This window comes from Zonotrichia leucophrys, chromosome 1 (assembly GCF_028769735.1).
Source record: "Zonotrichia leucophrys gambelii isolate GWCS_2022_RI chromosome 1, RI_Zleu_2.0, whole genome shotgun sequence".
NCBI classification, from domain to species: domain Eukaryota; kingdom Metazoa; phylum Chordata; class Aves; order Passeriformes; family Passerellidae; genus Zonotrichia; species Zonotrichia leucophrys.
In genome coordinates, this window is record NC_088169.1 from 112,470,362 (window position 1) to 112,486,728 (window position 16,367).

The following is a 16,367-nucleotide window of genomic DNA, read 5'->3' on the forward strand; positions in this document are numbered from 1 at the left end:
ATACAGGAAATATCTAAGGTGTTTAGTATGTAGATAAAAAAGGATTCTCTGCTTTACTGCTGGGGTTCCTGAGCAATTTTGTGAATGAAATAGAGTAACACACTGTTTGATGCAGTTGGGTTCTCTGTAGTTGATTTTTGAGATAATTTGTTCCAAAATTAGCCCTGGGGTTTCTACAGAAGCCTGACTCTTCTTATTTAGAAATTAATAGTTTTCTGCCTTGAAAATAAATTCTTCCTCAAGTAAATATATGGAGAGGGTAGCTTTTGTCTTCCCCAGAGAGGTTTAATAAATCACTGTGGATATCTTTCTAAAAATAAAAAAGCTGCTTCTGCCACTTTTGCTTTAGCTATAGCAATTGCCAGCAAAGAGCATACCAACAGCAATAATCTTGTCTTTTTTTCCCCACAGTTCCCCAGTAGGAACATTATTCCCAAAATGTCTCTTATTTATTCAAAGGCTAAATATTAGCTTTAATTCCTGATGCACAGCTGCAGGCTTACTGATTAAAAGGAGGATTTCATCTCAATAAGGGAAAAAATGTAATATGTGGAGGGTTTTTCAAATTTCATTGAAGCTTTTCAGGCAGTTTTTCTGAAACAAAGATATCTATAGTGTTTGGGTTGGCGTTTTTTTAATTAACATTTATGTAATGGGCTAAATCTGAGTTCCTAGAACTGTACAATAATAGGAGCTGTTGGCAGAAATGGGGAATGCTGGCAATTCCAGAGTTTGCAGCTGCAAAAGAATATTGGAAAATGTTATCCAAATGTGCAGAGAAGTTAATCAAAGCAATAAGCCATCCCAAAGCCTCGCAACTGGAGAAGGAAATTTCTGCTCGGGGTTTGGTTTCAGGCTGGAGGTGGGTGGTGCTGCTGGAGCTCCCTCTAGTGTCCCGTTCCTGCTGCTCTTGGACATTTCCAAAACGTTTATTCCTAATAACAGCCCAGATTTGATGGGCAGCATGCTGATAAGGATACAGGGAGCACCCTCTCCTGCTGTGAGGATTGCACATCCACTTCAGCACTTTCATTGCTTGTGTGCTGGGAAGAGCAAGGGTTCAGGTGTCACTTCTAGGAAGGTTATTCTTAACACCATTGCAAAGATCAAAAGCAACTTCTCTGATATGTTGCTACAATTCCTGGTAAATAATTTGGTGTCCTGAAGCTTGGGCAGATGGTCCCTGTAGGACAGAATCTCCTTTAAATGACAAAGATGCTGAGCTTGTACAAACCACTCTGAGTTCTGCTCTTGATGCCTCCCCTGATGGAGGCAGGACAGGTTTGTTAAAGGCATCCTGCATCACTTGGATTGTGAATTTTTCTTACCTCAGCAGTAGATAAATGTTACAGTAGGCTACTGTGTTCACCTTTAGCTCTTTGAGAATATCCCAGACGATGTTTTTGAGGAAGAAATTCCAAAAGTAAATGTTTAATAAGAGTTTCACTGGCCTTGTACCAACAAAATAACCACTGAGTGTGTGTGGTTATGTGCAGGGCATGAATACACTGAGAGGGGGTGCCTGGGACAGCTGAGCCACGCTTTTATGGAAAGCCAGTTTTTTATGGAAAGATCCCACTGAGCCAGGCTCAGGCCATCACTCACAATCCTTGGGAATAGTCCTGTTCCGTGGGCAGAGCTGGCAGCACTGTGAAGAAATGAGCTGCAATTAGCAGCAGTTGGATCCCAGCCCATATTCCTACTGATCCAGTCACACACTCAACAAGAGGCCACCCCCAAAAGCCTCAGCTGAAGCACAGGGAATGACACAGGAGGCGTCTGTGAGGTCACTGCCTGCCTAAGGACAGATTGAACTAGTCTTTGAAATGTGGGGTGAAATCAATTTTAAGCTCTTTCCATGAATTATGAAGTGCACAAATACCTTTATCCGTGTGAGTATCCAGTTTGTCTTCTCAGTGACATTCTGTACTGCTGAGCCTGAGTTATTTAAGGTAATAGAGATTTATTTTCCACAGGTTTAAATGTACCTTTTAGTATTTGCATTTGCTTTGTTCTCTTTGATGAAAAGGCACCATCCACCTTCTCGGTGCCTTTTAAGAACTTTCTGTCAATGTTCCCCTCTAGATTAATTTCCCTTTACTGGCAGAGCAAACTGAAGTTCAAAAAAACAACTACTACTACAACCCACAGCAAGGTGTTTTGACAGGAAAAATAGGGATATGCTACTCTTCAAAGCAAGCTCCTTTTTTTCCTTATTATTATTCTACCCATATTATCATGCTGCCCTTTTTTTTTTGCAGGCTGTACATTGGCATAGGCCATGGAATTTGACAGATTCACTATCCAAATAAGAACTGATGGCTACTACTTTAGGAAAATCTCACTTAAATAGAAAACCCTCTAAATAGAGTTTGTTAATGAGCTTTGTAACTAATTGGAAAACAAATCCCAGGGAATCTGCAGCTGTTCACAAACAGCACTGCAGTTCTTCTTCCCCTCTGCAGCATGACTCCATGCTCAGACCCTGTTTCCAAGATTTTCTCCTTCCTCAGCTCACTTCTTAAGAAATTTTGTTAGAAACCACATACCTTTAAAACAAACCTGTAACAGTTAAGTCATCTAAAGGAATGATAATTAACACTAGGTACTTTTTAATGGTGGGTTGAGTGTGACACTGGCCAAGTTGCAAGATGGAGTTTCTGTTTCTCAGAGAGTGATGACCATTCATAGTTGTGCAAGGTGAGTTAGGGGTTCAATTCTTTCTGACTTAATGTTGCCATAGTTGTCAGCAGACAGCTCTGAGGATGCTCATCCAGCACTTTGTTCATGGGAGAGTGTTTGGGACTGCTACTTAATTCCATGAGCATTCAAATTCGAAATACTGTGCTTTAAAATAATTTGTGGTTATTTTACCCAGGATTAGAAAGAGCAAGGAAGAGTTCTCTAAGTCTTTAAATGAACATAGCTTTAAAAATAGTGTTAGGCACTGTGACAAAACCTTTTGGCTTGGATGCTGGTTGCACTACAGCAGCTTTCCAGGCACAAGCACATTAGAAGACCTACTTCAAAATTCTTTCCAATTTTTCTCAGGTGTTTTTTTTCTTTTTAGATAAAATTATACCGTGCACCTGCTACCACTGCATGTAAAGGTTGTGCAATGAGCACACTGAAGCTGGGGGTTCTCTCTCTGGCCCAAGAGCAGGGAGACTGGCACACCCTGAGATTTACAGTCAGCCTCTCCATCAGCACCCCTCCCCCTGGCAGGAGCAATTCCCAGCCCCTCTCTCTTCCCAACCACGCTGTGCCTGCTCTGGGCCCTGGGTGCCACCAAGGGTGACAGTCACACACTCCCCCAGCACACTGCAAATCCATGTGATGGCTCAGAAACTCAGCTTCATTCACAGCACTTGAACGCCACGTCGCTGCGCTGAATGGATTTGATTGCAGTCTGGAGGCTCTAAATTTGGACTGTTACATACTCTTACAGAGGAGAGCTGGGCAAGAGATACAGAAATGAGAAACTGATTTAATTTCTGACATCCTGCTTCTCATGCTGCCTTTCCCCTCTGTTTGCTGGCATTCCATGAAGCAGTTCGGAGAAGTGACTCAAATATTTAAGAGAGTGAACCCAAGATGCAGTTTTGGTCTGTCAGTGGACAGGCAGAGAGCAGACAGGAGGAGCAGAAGAAAGGTCTCCACTTCCCTCTGCATATTCATTCCCTGGGAAGGAGAAAGCAGCTGAAAGCAAACAATGTGAGGATAAATGAAAAGGTGAGTTAGACACAAAGAAGGGTGAAAATTTTCAATGCAGCAATGATACTTTGGTTCACTGAAAGACAGTCTAGAAGCAGAGGGATGTTACAGAGATGACTGAGGTGCAGCTGGGCTGCAGGGAAATGCTCCAATGCCACGTGCCTGCAATATGGCAGGGGGTGTCCTGCATTAAAAGCTGCCAGAGGGATGTCACCTCCTGTGTTGCTGGGCAGTGGCCACACAGCTCTAACAAAGTGTTTCCAAGTTGCAGATCCATGCAGGATAACAAACTCTGCTGTGATGCAGAAGAGAAATGGGCTTCTCCTTTCCATGAGAGGACAGCTGACATCTCAGTGAAACTACAGATTGAAAAATAAGGGACATCCACCAGGATATATTCCTGAAGAAAGAGGAGATGGGAAATTGAGGCTGGGAATCTCTTCTGCCTGGCAACACAGCCCCAGATTTGTGCTCACCAAGGTTTTGAGCCATATCACCAAGGCTTCTGGCAGCCAGAGAGCAAACAGGGGATGCTGTAGCATCAGGACATGCGGCTGTGAGTCAAATGTTGCCATCCTCCTCTGACAGTGCTCGGCAGTCACCTCAGTGCTGATGTAAGTGGTGATCATATTTAGCTTCTACACAGCTTAGCTCTGAAATGCTGTTAGAACCAGTTTACAGAGAGAGACAGCATCAAAAGTCCTCTTCAAAAGACTGAGAAACTGGGCATGAATGAGAAAACAATTTGCCTATCATCCCTTATCAGCCTAACAATAAAAGCAGGGTTTGGAGCCTTAACATTTCTGAGGTGAGTCCCCTTCCACCAGCCTCTTAAAAATAGGAAGTGACTCAGTTTCTAACAAGTGTCTCCACACTGGCAGCTTCACATTAACCTCTTGGGGAGAGGCAGCACGTGTTTTTCATGGTAAACCATTAGTGGCATTGCTGCTGCACTGCTTGGTGAGCTGTGTGATGGCAAAGCTGAGTGCTTCATGGGCTTTCTCAAAACAGCAAACAGGCTGGTGCAAGAAATGGAATTACTTGTCACTGACAGGGGAATAACAGCTCTGAATGGGGTGGGTTTGTGCAGGTGTGCCCTGAGCTCTTTAACCACCTTAGGTCTTACGACAAAGACCGTAAAATGGAGCTTTAGTGGTTCAGCTGTCTCTGACAGAAGCGGAGCTGCAGCAGGATCGGCATCTGCCAGTCGGCCCTCAGTTGCCATGGTAACCCCCTAGGATGGGGTGCACTTCAGAAAAATGCAACTTCTGGGCTAAACTGTGGGCTGGAGGGTGCCAGATGGATGGGATTCAGCTGCCTCAGAGGGTGGTACTCCACAGCCAGACATTCAGATTTAGGAATCTACCCAGGTGGTCCATTTGGCACATCAGAAGCAAAATTCAATTTAAACCATCAATTTGTTCTCAGATTTGCTCACTGAGCTGTGAAACATGCAGAGCTAGCTGATTCCCATGTAATCCAAGCCTCGTGGATTGCCCTGAGCAAGGGACTGGATGAAGCCACGGCCCTTTCTCATGAGCAGCCAGCAGAGACAGGGAGGGCTCCCCATTTTGCTGGGAAGTTGAGTTTTTGGCAGCCTGACACATGCCCAGAGCCAAGGACTGGGATCCAAACACAGCTGTGAGCTGGAATTTATGTTGTTGGAGCCACTGCACCCTTCTCACAACACAGGCAGCGTTTTTCCTTACGGAAATGTGTTGAAAACTGAATGTCCTTAGAATCTTCAGTTCACAAAACAAAATGAAATGAAGAAAGGAGAGAAGAAACATGCTGTTCCAACATGGCACAGGACCATGTTTGAACAAGAACATTTCTTGTAAGGGTTTGTCAGCCAGCTGGAGTGCACAGGACCTGAGGATCTCGGAATCTCCTGGATTTAAATGCAGAAATCAAGAGAAAAACAAACAAACCAGCCAACCAACCAAAATACCCAGCACCACAGGTGCAGCAAAAGTCAACTTAATTTTTAACAATTACTGCTGTGGGTTGGGGGATTTTGTGAACCACATTTATTGTGCTTCCTTTATCCTGTGTGCAATGGTAAGTCGACTATAACAGATGTGCTGTTATATAAAATTAATTTTCCAAGATTGTTTTCAGAAACATGATATGCCTTGGTATCCAAAATCTATGAACAGCTTGTGTGTGCCACTTTTTCCTGCACTTCTCAGCTACCCTGTTACTTTCTACATGCAGCATTTCCTAAACTTTTCCTGATTTGCTGGGATCTTAGGCTAAGTTCATTGGATAACAGATTCATCATCATTCAAAGGTAAAGAATTCATATCTGAATATACTTTTGATGAACTAACTAGATTATGAGCAATGCACTCCACATTTCCAAAAATGTAAATATGTTTTAGGCTGAGCAAAAACATATTTATTTTATGTTTATTGCAGACAGATATTTCAATTCTCACTCATATTTTCATTTCCTAAGGAAGAAGAGGAAGCGAAAACTTCTCCCACGCCTTTTTATTCTTTTTCGTCCCCAAAGAAATTTGACATTTCTAATTATGACAGAGCAAAGGGAAATGAAAATCTATTTCAAGAGATGATTCTTCCTGTAAACAGTGCCTGGGCACTTCTGCCTCATCTCACTGCATTTGGGCTGTCAGATGAGCACAATAAATAACGCGTCCTCTAACCTCCGTTTTGTTGTTCTTTTTTCTGTTGGGATAATTGTCAGTTCCAGTCTTTGCCTGCATGTCACTGAAAGAGTTCCTAAATGACAAGTATGTGAGAACCTCTGGTTTAGCTGGAGATAATTTTAGCCTCTCTCTTCTGACAAAAATTGCATGGGCTAAATTTGGACACTCTTTTCTTGCAGAAATATCATTTTATTTATCTTTTGTTTCCTTTTAATTTGTTTAGCAGCCCTAGCTATTTACTTAATAGTATTTATTCAAGTGAGACAATCTGTGTGGGGCTTCTTTTTAACCAAAGTCTCTAACTATTCTACCAAGGAACATGATAAATGTTAGCAATTTCTAATACATTTTCCTGGCTTTACAAGAACATTAAAAACCCATCGGATTCAATTCACTTACTGAAAAATTTAGACTATGAAGAAAAATAATTTACTCTTCAGGGGAAAATTACTTTTTTTGTTTACTTGGAAAAAAACATAATGAACTTCAGAAACCTTTGAGTTGGCTCCTCTTCCTTATATTCCATATGCAGTAGGTGGATGAACACTGGAATTGTTTCAGCAGTGTCCTCTGGATTTGCCAGGTGTTACCTGAAATTCCTCATCTCCAAACCGGGGTTTTAAGAATTCCAGCTCCAAAATGGCACAACCAGCAAGGTCCCTTTGCTGATGGACAAAGCAGAGGAGAGGGCAGAGAAGGGAAGAGTTAAAAGCAGCTCTTCCTCCAGGTGAGTGAACAAAAATGATTCCATAATAGCAGCAGCACAGGGAGGCTTCTTAGTTCTCTATTTAATTCACTGTGCATCACTTTGGGCTCTGCCGTTGTGAACAACACATGGTCTTGTTGTGGCCAAAAAAATGCAGTTACCAGCTGAGAGATGCACTGCTGTTAAAGGCTGTGGGTTTGAGCTGTAAGGGATGGTGGGTTTTGATCTGTTTGTGCACTACAGCCTGAAAAGTCCAGGATAAACGTGCCAGGTTTTTTCATTTCTCAACATCCTTGCTTGAGGGATGAGCACAGGGATCTTGTGTAGCTGAATCTGCAGATTCATTAATCTGCATTGAGTGTGTAGTAATCAAATTCTAGCATTTTTAACAGATCAATGTTCAATCCTAAGATCAATATATACATTGAAGGCAGCTATTTAAAAACCAGCAGTTGAAATGAAGAATCAGTATTTCCATGGTAAACACACCTGATTTCTTATTATATAACACAGAGGGGAAAAAAAGAATCCCCAAAAATACACATCTCACTGTTTGCATGAGATAAGGTTTTTTGCTCAGTTCCACTTGAGAGATCATCAGCAGTATTTTTCTAACCAGTGGGAAATTATGCAGCTTGATGGTTTTGCTAAGCTGCCAGCTTTTAAAGGCACAGGATAGAAATCCCACACCTAATCAAAACAAGTTTGGATCCCCAATTTTTGGTCATTTTGGTGAGTATGATTCGTTCATCTCTTGGGCCTAGTAAGAGATGTGCTACTCTCTTGCATAAAAGGATCACTTGCCCTTATACTCTGAGTAGCATTTCACTAAATCACTGAGAAACTGCAGGTTTATTTTTATTTTTAATAATCTCTAACTTCTATTTGCTGCACAATGATTTGCATATACATAATGATCTATCATCAAGGAAGATAAATTCCTAGACACCATTTTCTCACACACTTCTACATTTATTGAAACTCTTCTACCTCAGCACTAAGCAAACTTGGATTTTAATCCAAAGGGAGGATTATACTTATCAGTCATATTTTTATTTGTAAAGATGAATAATTATGGCCTTTTTCTACTAGGATATTTACAATAGCTGAATTCAAGGTTGTTTTCCTCTTGTTCATGAGATGAGCCTGGGTGCTTCTTCCTGCTGTAAAATGCATGTTTATGGCACTGCATGCCTGTTAATTATTGTCTGTCCAGAAAAGTCACTGTTAAATATCTGTACTGCCAATCTGCACCAAGACATTAGTGTGGTACAAGACATTCAGCAGAGATGTTGATGTCAGCTGAGTTCCTAATGCATTTTGGCTGCTGGCCTCTTGCTGTTGTACCATCAGCTTGGGGCCATGGCAGTAGCAGAAGCAGCAGTAAGTGGCAGGTTGGTGTCCAAATGTAGTCTCCTAATGATTTGTTCTTGAAGAAAAAACCAACAAAGCCCCCAAGAAAGCCTGTGGAAATAACAATGGATAATTTGAGATACTGTTTCATGTTGCTTTCTTAGGACTTTCTTCATCCACTCCCAAGCAGAGTTGATACATTTTCTTTCACAGCGTTACATTTCAGTCGGGAAGCATTTCAGCCCTTATCTTCGGTGTCTTCATCCCCATGGTGAGCAATGTTTCTTCTCACTTTGTTCTGCTGTCTCTGCAGTAGCTGCAAAGCCAAGGCTTGCTGAGTGAGGAGAGTTTCCAGGTCTGCTCTTTGATCAGAGCCTCTGGAGCAACCCCACTGCTGCCATCTGAGGTAACTTCCATGCCATGAAATGTGGGCAGTGGAGCACCAAAAAATTACAAGTATGCAACCACTTGTGATTTGTTTCCTCTTCTCATTCTAGTTTCCTGTGGCTTGGAAGGAATGCTTGAAGAGATGTTAGTGTTTTCCTAACGTGGGTAGTGGCTCAAAGGATTTTAAAGCTTGAAGGTGCCAGGATAATCCTCCTGCTCCAGGCCACAAGATTTCTCTTCAGTTTTTAGCCACTGGATCTTGCATGCATTTTTCTCTCAGATACAGACCCATGATGAATGAAAATCACATCTGTGCTGGAATGGTCTCACTGCAATATTTGAATAGGTTTTTTTTTTTCTTCCAACACCTTATGAAAGGGAGAAGTTGGTACTCTGAGGCTGGATGTGATACCCAGTGGTGATGATCATGAATTGGCACACCAATGCAATTACCTTCCCATTTCCAAGGAGTAAAGGATCAACTCTAGATTTTTATATAGATAATTAGCTTTTAGAACTGCTCTTTCATTACTTGGATTGCATAATGCACGTGTTCTTGGGACAGCTGTAATAAGGTTTCAAAGAAAATGGAATGAGACAATGCAATTATCACCCCTGATTACTCATTTTGTTCTTGTCTTAGCTCTTGAGGGGAGAGAGAGCTTCTTATTTAGTGTTTCATAAATTACCTCCTGTTGTAGTGGCTTTATTTTATTAATCAAAGTGGTGGAGATATCAGCAAAAAATAATTGCATTCCTAAAACAATGTATCAAACATAGAGGACAGCTAATATGAAATGTATTGTGAGAGCCAAAGCTGGTACACCCTGATAGGTAAGGAAATGCACAGTCAAAAATGATAATTATGTACTGAAGGATGCAGATGAACACCAGGGAGAAAAGCAAGATGAAGCACCCATTTGGTTTATAGAAATGTACACATAATGACTTTGCATTTTATACATGGTGCTCTTGGGAGACTCTTCAGTGCCTGCAGCATTTGATTCAAGCTTTCAGCAACTGCACTCTCAGATATCAAGAGTTTTACAGATGCTGCCAAAAAATTGGGAAATGGAAATGCTGTGGTCATGGCTGGCCAGTAAGAAAAGGTACCAGAACACACCAAGACTTTTCAAGCTACTGCCAAAATCAGCTGCATCAAGAGCAGGATTTTCTAAGCCTGTTCAATGATTCTTAGCCAACTGGTCACTCCCCATCTTTGCTTTCAGTAAAATGGGTCCCCAGAGGCAACACACAGCCCTTTCAGTCACAAATGTTTTCTCCAGGAAAAATATTTTCATTCTTAAAAAATCCCAATGGACTTTACTTACGATTTACAGAAATATTTTAACATAAAAGTTCTATAATTGTTGGTTTCAAAATGCTATCCCTTGTGTGGCTTGTTGTAAACCCTAATATTATTTTCTGGAGACTTACTTGTCTTATTTCTCTCCAGATGAGTGAAGCTAGCCAGAGCTCATAAACCACAGGAAAGTAGACCTGAAGAATATTTAATAATATAGATTACCTTCTTCAAGAATAATTAGTGAAGAAAACAAATTCTTGTTAGAAGCTTGCAAAGATACTGAACAGTTCTGAATGAATTGGCAGCCAATTATGAGGTTGGCTGTACAATTAAAGAAAATAAACAGAATAGAATGAAAACTTATCCAGTTAAAATTACTTGGATCTGTTAATTACTGACAGGGCAAGAGCATTTTAAAAAACCAAAAACCAAAAAAAAAAAAATACATTAAAACAGCTTTTTCAAAGTATCTTAGTCTTTCCAAACCAAACACTGGGAAAAGTGAGGTGGTTGTTCAGTTTGTTTTGTTTTTTAATTTAAAGGAAAGAACTGATCCCCAGCATCTCTGCCTAGAAGATGTGAAACATGAAGGAATGTCAAGAAAGTTATTATTATCTAGCCTTTTACTCTTGTTTGTTTGTTAAGAAGTGAGCAAATTCTGTGTTTTACTGAGCTTCTGGGACAGTGAATCTGAAAATATTCTGTCCAGACTACATCTGAGTAAAATAATACTTTGTGATCAACTTAGTAACAAACAAGGTTTACTTCATGGTATTTAATGTGATTCAATGCAATACTTTAGTATTTCATGTAATTAAGTACTTCTGAGAAAGAAACCTGTCTTGGTTAAACAAGAATTGCAAAAAAATTGTAAACCTTAGTGCAAATTGAATAAAATTATTTCTGTGACTTTATTTTAATATAACATCTTACCCACCAATGTGCTTTGTATAATACAACCCTCAAATTCTGAAATCTCTGTCTTTGCCTAAGCAAGGACAAATTGAGTTCTGGATGATTTTGGGGACTTAAATCTGGGAGCAATGTGGGGCTTGAGAGTGGGAGCTGGGAAAGAGGCACACAGGGCTGTGCAAAGACAGTCTGGGCAGGGGAGAAAGGAGTGCACAGGGGCTGTGCCTTTGTGGGAGGGAAGCTGTGTGGTTAAGAATAAGGCAGAAGGAATGCAAATGTATTTTTAGTTGAAATTGGAGCCACCTTTCTAAGTCTATGGCCAAATAATCCAGGCTCCCCTTACGTGAGGCACCAGCCATCCTGGGGATTTAACCCCATGGTGACAAACGAGCCCAGCTGAAGATCTCAGTTATGTATTGCAGAATTTCAGTGCTGCACATGCAGGAGTCTTCTCTTGGTTTTACTATCTCCAGAAGATTCACCTCAGCTTGCAAGGATAATAGTAAAACAGCATGTTATTTCTAGATTTTCCAAACTGAGGAGCTGCAGGGGAATACTGAGATCTCTGTGGGCTGGGAATGTCAGCTGGGAGCAGGGAGCTATTTAAAGCATGAAGAAGCTGCACAGTAAGTGGCAGGGAATTCACAGGGGGGCTTGGGTGAGAATTCCCGTGCGTGTGGAGCAGGCAGAATATTGCTAAGCTGATTGCACACAGAATTTTGAACAAGTTACAGTGTTTTCAGAAGAAAGGACATTCCAAAACCACTGGTAAAGTTGGGGGTTTTTTTACTTCTGTGGGATTAGAGGATTTATCCATAGGGGGTGAGGAGACAGAACCTTGCTGGGTATGGCTCCTTTTCTAACTCTAATCAAAACACTTTTTCAACCTGAATTTGCAGGGGTTGAGCATATCACCTCTGAGAAAACCTGATTGTTCTCTAGTCTACATGCAGACTGTACAAACTTTGTTTTCCCTGTCTCCACCAAAGTATCCCTCATTTTAGTCCAAGCTACTGACTTGACATTAGTACTGGATTCCTGCTATCTGCAGAAATAGAAACTCTGTCCCTGTGGGTCAAAAAGTGACAAGGCAATTAATGAAACTGTTGATTAAGTTTTACAGGCCTCCCAAAGCCAAATGATTTCAGACTGTATTCCACTCATACTGCAGGCAGCTTGGGCTAATTAGCAGGAATTTTGGTAGTCTGCTCACCTTCCTATTTTCTAGATCCTACTAGGTAAGAGTATCCAGGTTATGATAATAACACTTTTTAAAACCCTCTTAAAATACAGGTTTGGCTGAAGAGCTGAACTTTAGGAATGGCTGCTCTTCTACCCTTACTGCAGATTTACAGCCAGACATTTGCCTCTGTGAAGGGACAGTTAATGGCTATAAATGGTGAGAAGCAAGTAGGAGCACTGATACTGGCTGAAAAAACAATCAGAAGGTTGCAAAAGTTTAAATTTGTCCAATTATGAAGTGAATAGGATCAAAAGCCATCATTGATAGCCAGGGAAGCAAATGCTCATGAAAGTGGCAGAACAATCAGGTAAAGCAGCACCAGAACTGTCTCCTTTCACTCAGCAGTCACTGTTGGAGGGTTCTGCAGCAAAACCAGGACAGGAGATGTCAGAGAAGACAAGGTCCCACGAACTTGCCTGAGACATAAGGAGACAGCTTGAGGAGACATGATCAATTTTGTTGTCATGGAGTTCAGCAGCTAATTTATTGCAAGTCAGAAAGGTAGAGTGTGAGGAAGGGCAATTTTTCCAAGATTAGAGAAGTAGAGCACTTGTAAGCAAAGAAAATGAAGCAATTTAAAATAATGGAGGGCATATTAGGACATGGAAAGGTAGAGGTACAGTTTAAGTGCAAAATGGATTACCTTCCCCTAAGCTGCTGAAAAGACCAAACTCTTACCACAACTGACATCTTTGTAGAAAACTCAATCTCCTGAAAGCTGGGAACAACATACAAACATACAAAAAATCCCTTTGTCTTGTGTAAGATCTTTAAAAAGTAGGATACTCCAATGTAATGAAAATGCATTCTTTTCAGCAATGACAAGGCAAATAATACCACCCCTACCTAATCCCTTCTATACTTGGTAGGTTTGCTGAGAGTTACAGCCTTTACTCTCCTGCCTCTGTTCCGGGCAGGAGAAGATGAAAGTGAGAAACTGTCTTGTAAAAACACATGTCCCCAAGAGAAAATTTAAGGCCAAGAGGATTTCCAAAGTGTAAACAGAAGTGTGAATCATTGCCAGTGGATGTTAAGCTTCATGACTGCTTTTTACTTCAATTTGCATAGTTGCACTTTCAGGCTGACTTTAGGTGATGTACAATCTTTCTAAACCCTTTTTTTCCTCCTATGGATAAAGGATTAATGTCAAAGCATAATTGATCTAGAGTTTAGTAAGGAAAAGTATTTAGCAGTAGTGATACAGCTGCCCTCCTCACTCCCTCTGTAGCAGTAATATTTGTGTTAATATATGTCTTTTTTACACTGGTTTTATACAGGCTGGAGTTAAGATCCTGCAGGATCAGAGCACTGACAACAGAAGGGCTGGAAATTCTATGAAAACCAAGCAGTGAATGTTTGCCCAATGCTCTCAACTACAAATACCCTAAAAACACAAATTATGCATTTTCACTTAATGCTGCAGGAGAGAAAGTAGCTTTTCAAACAGCTTTCCTTACCCAGTGCTGAAAGCCCTGCAAGCTGGCCGATTTAATCATTGACCCTGTCTCTCTCTTGCATTGAATTGTGATGTGCTGGACTCTCTACACTGCCCTTCTCTCAACTCCTGAACACCTTGATCTGCAGCCTGAAAAACAAAGAGGTAGAAGCAGCACTGTGAAAGGCAGAAAAGAGAGATTTTTTTTTTTCCAGTGAGACAATCAGAATCAGTTTCTGTTTTCCCTGACATTTCACAAATTGCAATCCAGAGCCCTGAGCTTCCTGCCTCCTGCTCAGAGCGGAGACTCAGATGAGATGCAGATGGGGATGCTCTCATCACGCATTTTCAGTGTGATATTTTTTTGTCTTAAACACACCTATGAATAAATCCCCTCGCTGTCACCACTGTGGGAGGCACCCACACCCGCGGTGTGCTTGTGAGACGCCGGCAGGGCTGGGAGTCGCGGGGTGTGGATTGAAGCTGCTGATTTTAACTCTGGGTCTGTTGGAGGCTCTGCCTGCCCTGGGGCTGGGAGATATCACTGCTGCCTGGGGCTGATCCAGTGAGGTGCACAGGGTGGGCACTGACAACAGCTGCACGTTGTCCTCCGTGTGCTGAGAGAAGCTCCTCTGTTACAGGAAGGAAAAAATCCACTTCAGAAATACTGGAGAGGTTTCTTAGGTGCCGAATCCATGAGCCTGTGAAACCCAGGGCTTTGTTACAGGTTCTAATCAGCTCAGTGTTTATTCAAAAAGAACCTTTAAAATAATTAGCCTTATTTGTCACTAGGACTCAAGGTCAATTCTCCATTAGCTCATACTCCTGGAAATGTCTCAGCCAGAGTTTGCACATGCAATCCTCCATGAGAACAGTATTAATCACACTCCTGCCATCTCAGGGTGCTGGAGTACCTCTGCATTTCCCAAGCATTTATTTTTTTTCTCTTCATATTCTCCAAGTCCACACACTGTGGTGACTGCCACAGGAATGCCTAGCAAATTTACACCTTCCTTTCTAAGCACTGTGGGTCTAGAAAAGCTATAATGTAATACTTCACAGAACCACTCTCTGTAAAACAAAACTATATTTACTCTTTTTTTTTTTTTTTACTCTTCCTTTTCCACTCTAGTGGAAAATCTTAAACATGACCACTCGGGACTAACAAAGTAGGAGGCAAGCAAAATAGCATTTCTTACCTGAAGAATTTTTGCACTTGACAACTTCTGAAATTTGGGGGCAAAATGCCTACTGTGTTTGCCCTCAAATTATTTCCACATCAGCAAATCTGTAGTGTTTATTTCCACCATATATATATATATATCACTCCAGCTAGTATTGGTGACAGACAAAGGCCATTGCTGAGTTGCTAGGGATGCCTTGTGCGAAAGTGATCAGATTAAAAGTGAAAAAAAAAAGACTTCTGCTGTAAGGAGCTTCCTCCCCTTCTTAACAAGTGCTGCAGAGCGATGCCACCTGCAGCAGGTCACAGATGTCAGTGCAGATGGTGTCACCTTATGTAACCTGGCAGGGGCCTCACAGTACTAGGACGCCGTGTCTGGGTCAGGTTATACAATTGTGGAGGATGTGTTTGAGCCTGATGGAACAAGACTCAGAGAAACTGGGACCTCTGGCAGTCAGTAATTAAAATATCTAAGGTCTCCAATGCAAGCAACCCCAAGCAAATAAGGATGAAAACAAGACACAAAGAATGGCATAAGAGGAGGTGGCAGCAGCGTGCTCAGGACAAGCACAAGGAGGGAGGTGTTGATCCCTGCACTGGGTAAGGAGGTTCTGGAACTCCAGCTGCAGGTTCCTATTATGGATGCTGCTGCTTCAGGCTGCAGCCAGGAGTACCATTCCTGAGCAGACTCCTCCTGTGTACTATCAACTTGTGAAAAATGTGTACTTTTTGCAAATATTAAAACGAATATTATATGTGTCATGTTAGAATCTTATGCTGTATTAGTTTTCTTAAGTAGTGTGTTAAATATAGTTTTAGGTTATAACATAAAGTTATAATAGGAACTATGTATGTGGGATATTTTTTAAAAGAAGGGAATGAGGTACTCCCACCAGATAGCAGCCACAGGACACCTAAATCTTTCAGAGAAAGAGAATTTATTGCTCCATTATCAGAAGAAACTAACTTCTTCCCACCTCACTCAGCCCTAAAGATGCTGTTAGGATTAAGAGGAAGAAGCTGACACTGACCAGGCAGAATCCTGTGTTTGAATGGAATTTATGCATCATGTATGAGACATATGAATATGCAACAGGCTATTGTTTTTAAGGGTTAATCCTCTGTTAACATGGGTCCTTTTTTGGGCTTATTTTGCCAAGAAAGAGGTACCTGGACCGTCTGTAGCTCTTTGTTTTTATTGTCTCATATTGTCCTAATCCAAATAGTCCAAATTTTTACTACTCTAATTACATTGCTATTTTTATAACCATTTTATTCCTATTAAACTTTTTAAATTAAAAACAAGTGATTGGTGCTTTTCACAAACTGAAACATTCTTAATGTACATGAAGTAAACAGGCTATTCCCAATACTGAATTATTTGGGGAGAGGGTGTGTGTGTGCTCATTTCTTACTAATGAACGCCTTTACCTTTTTCTAGTGGTCTCATTTCCAA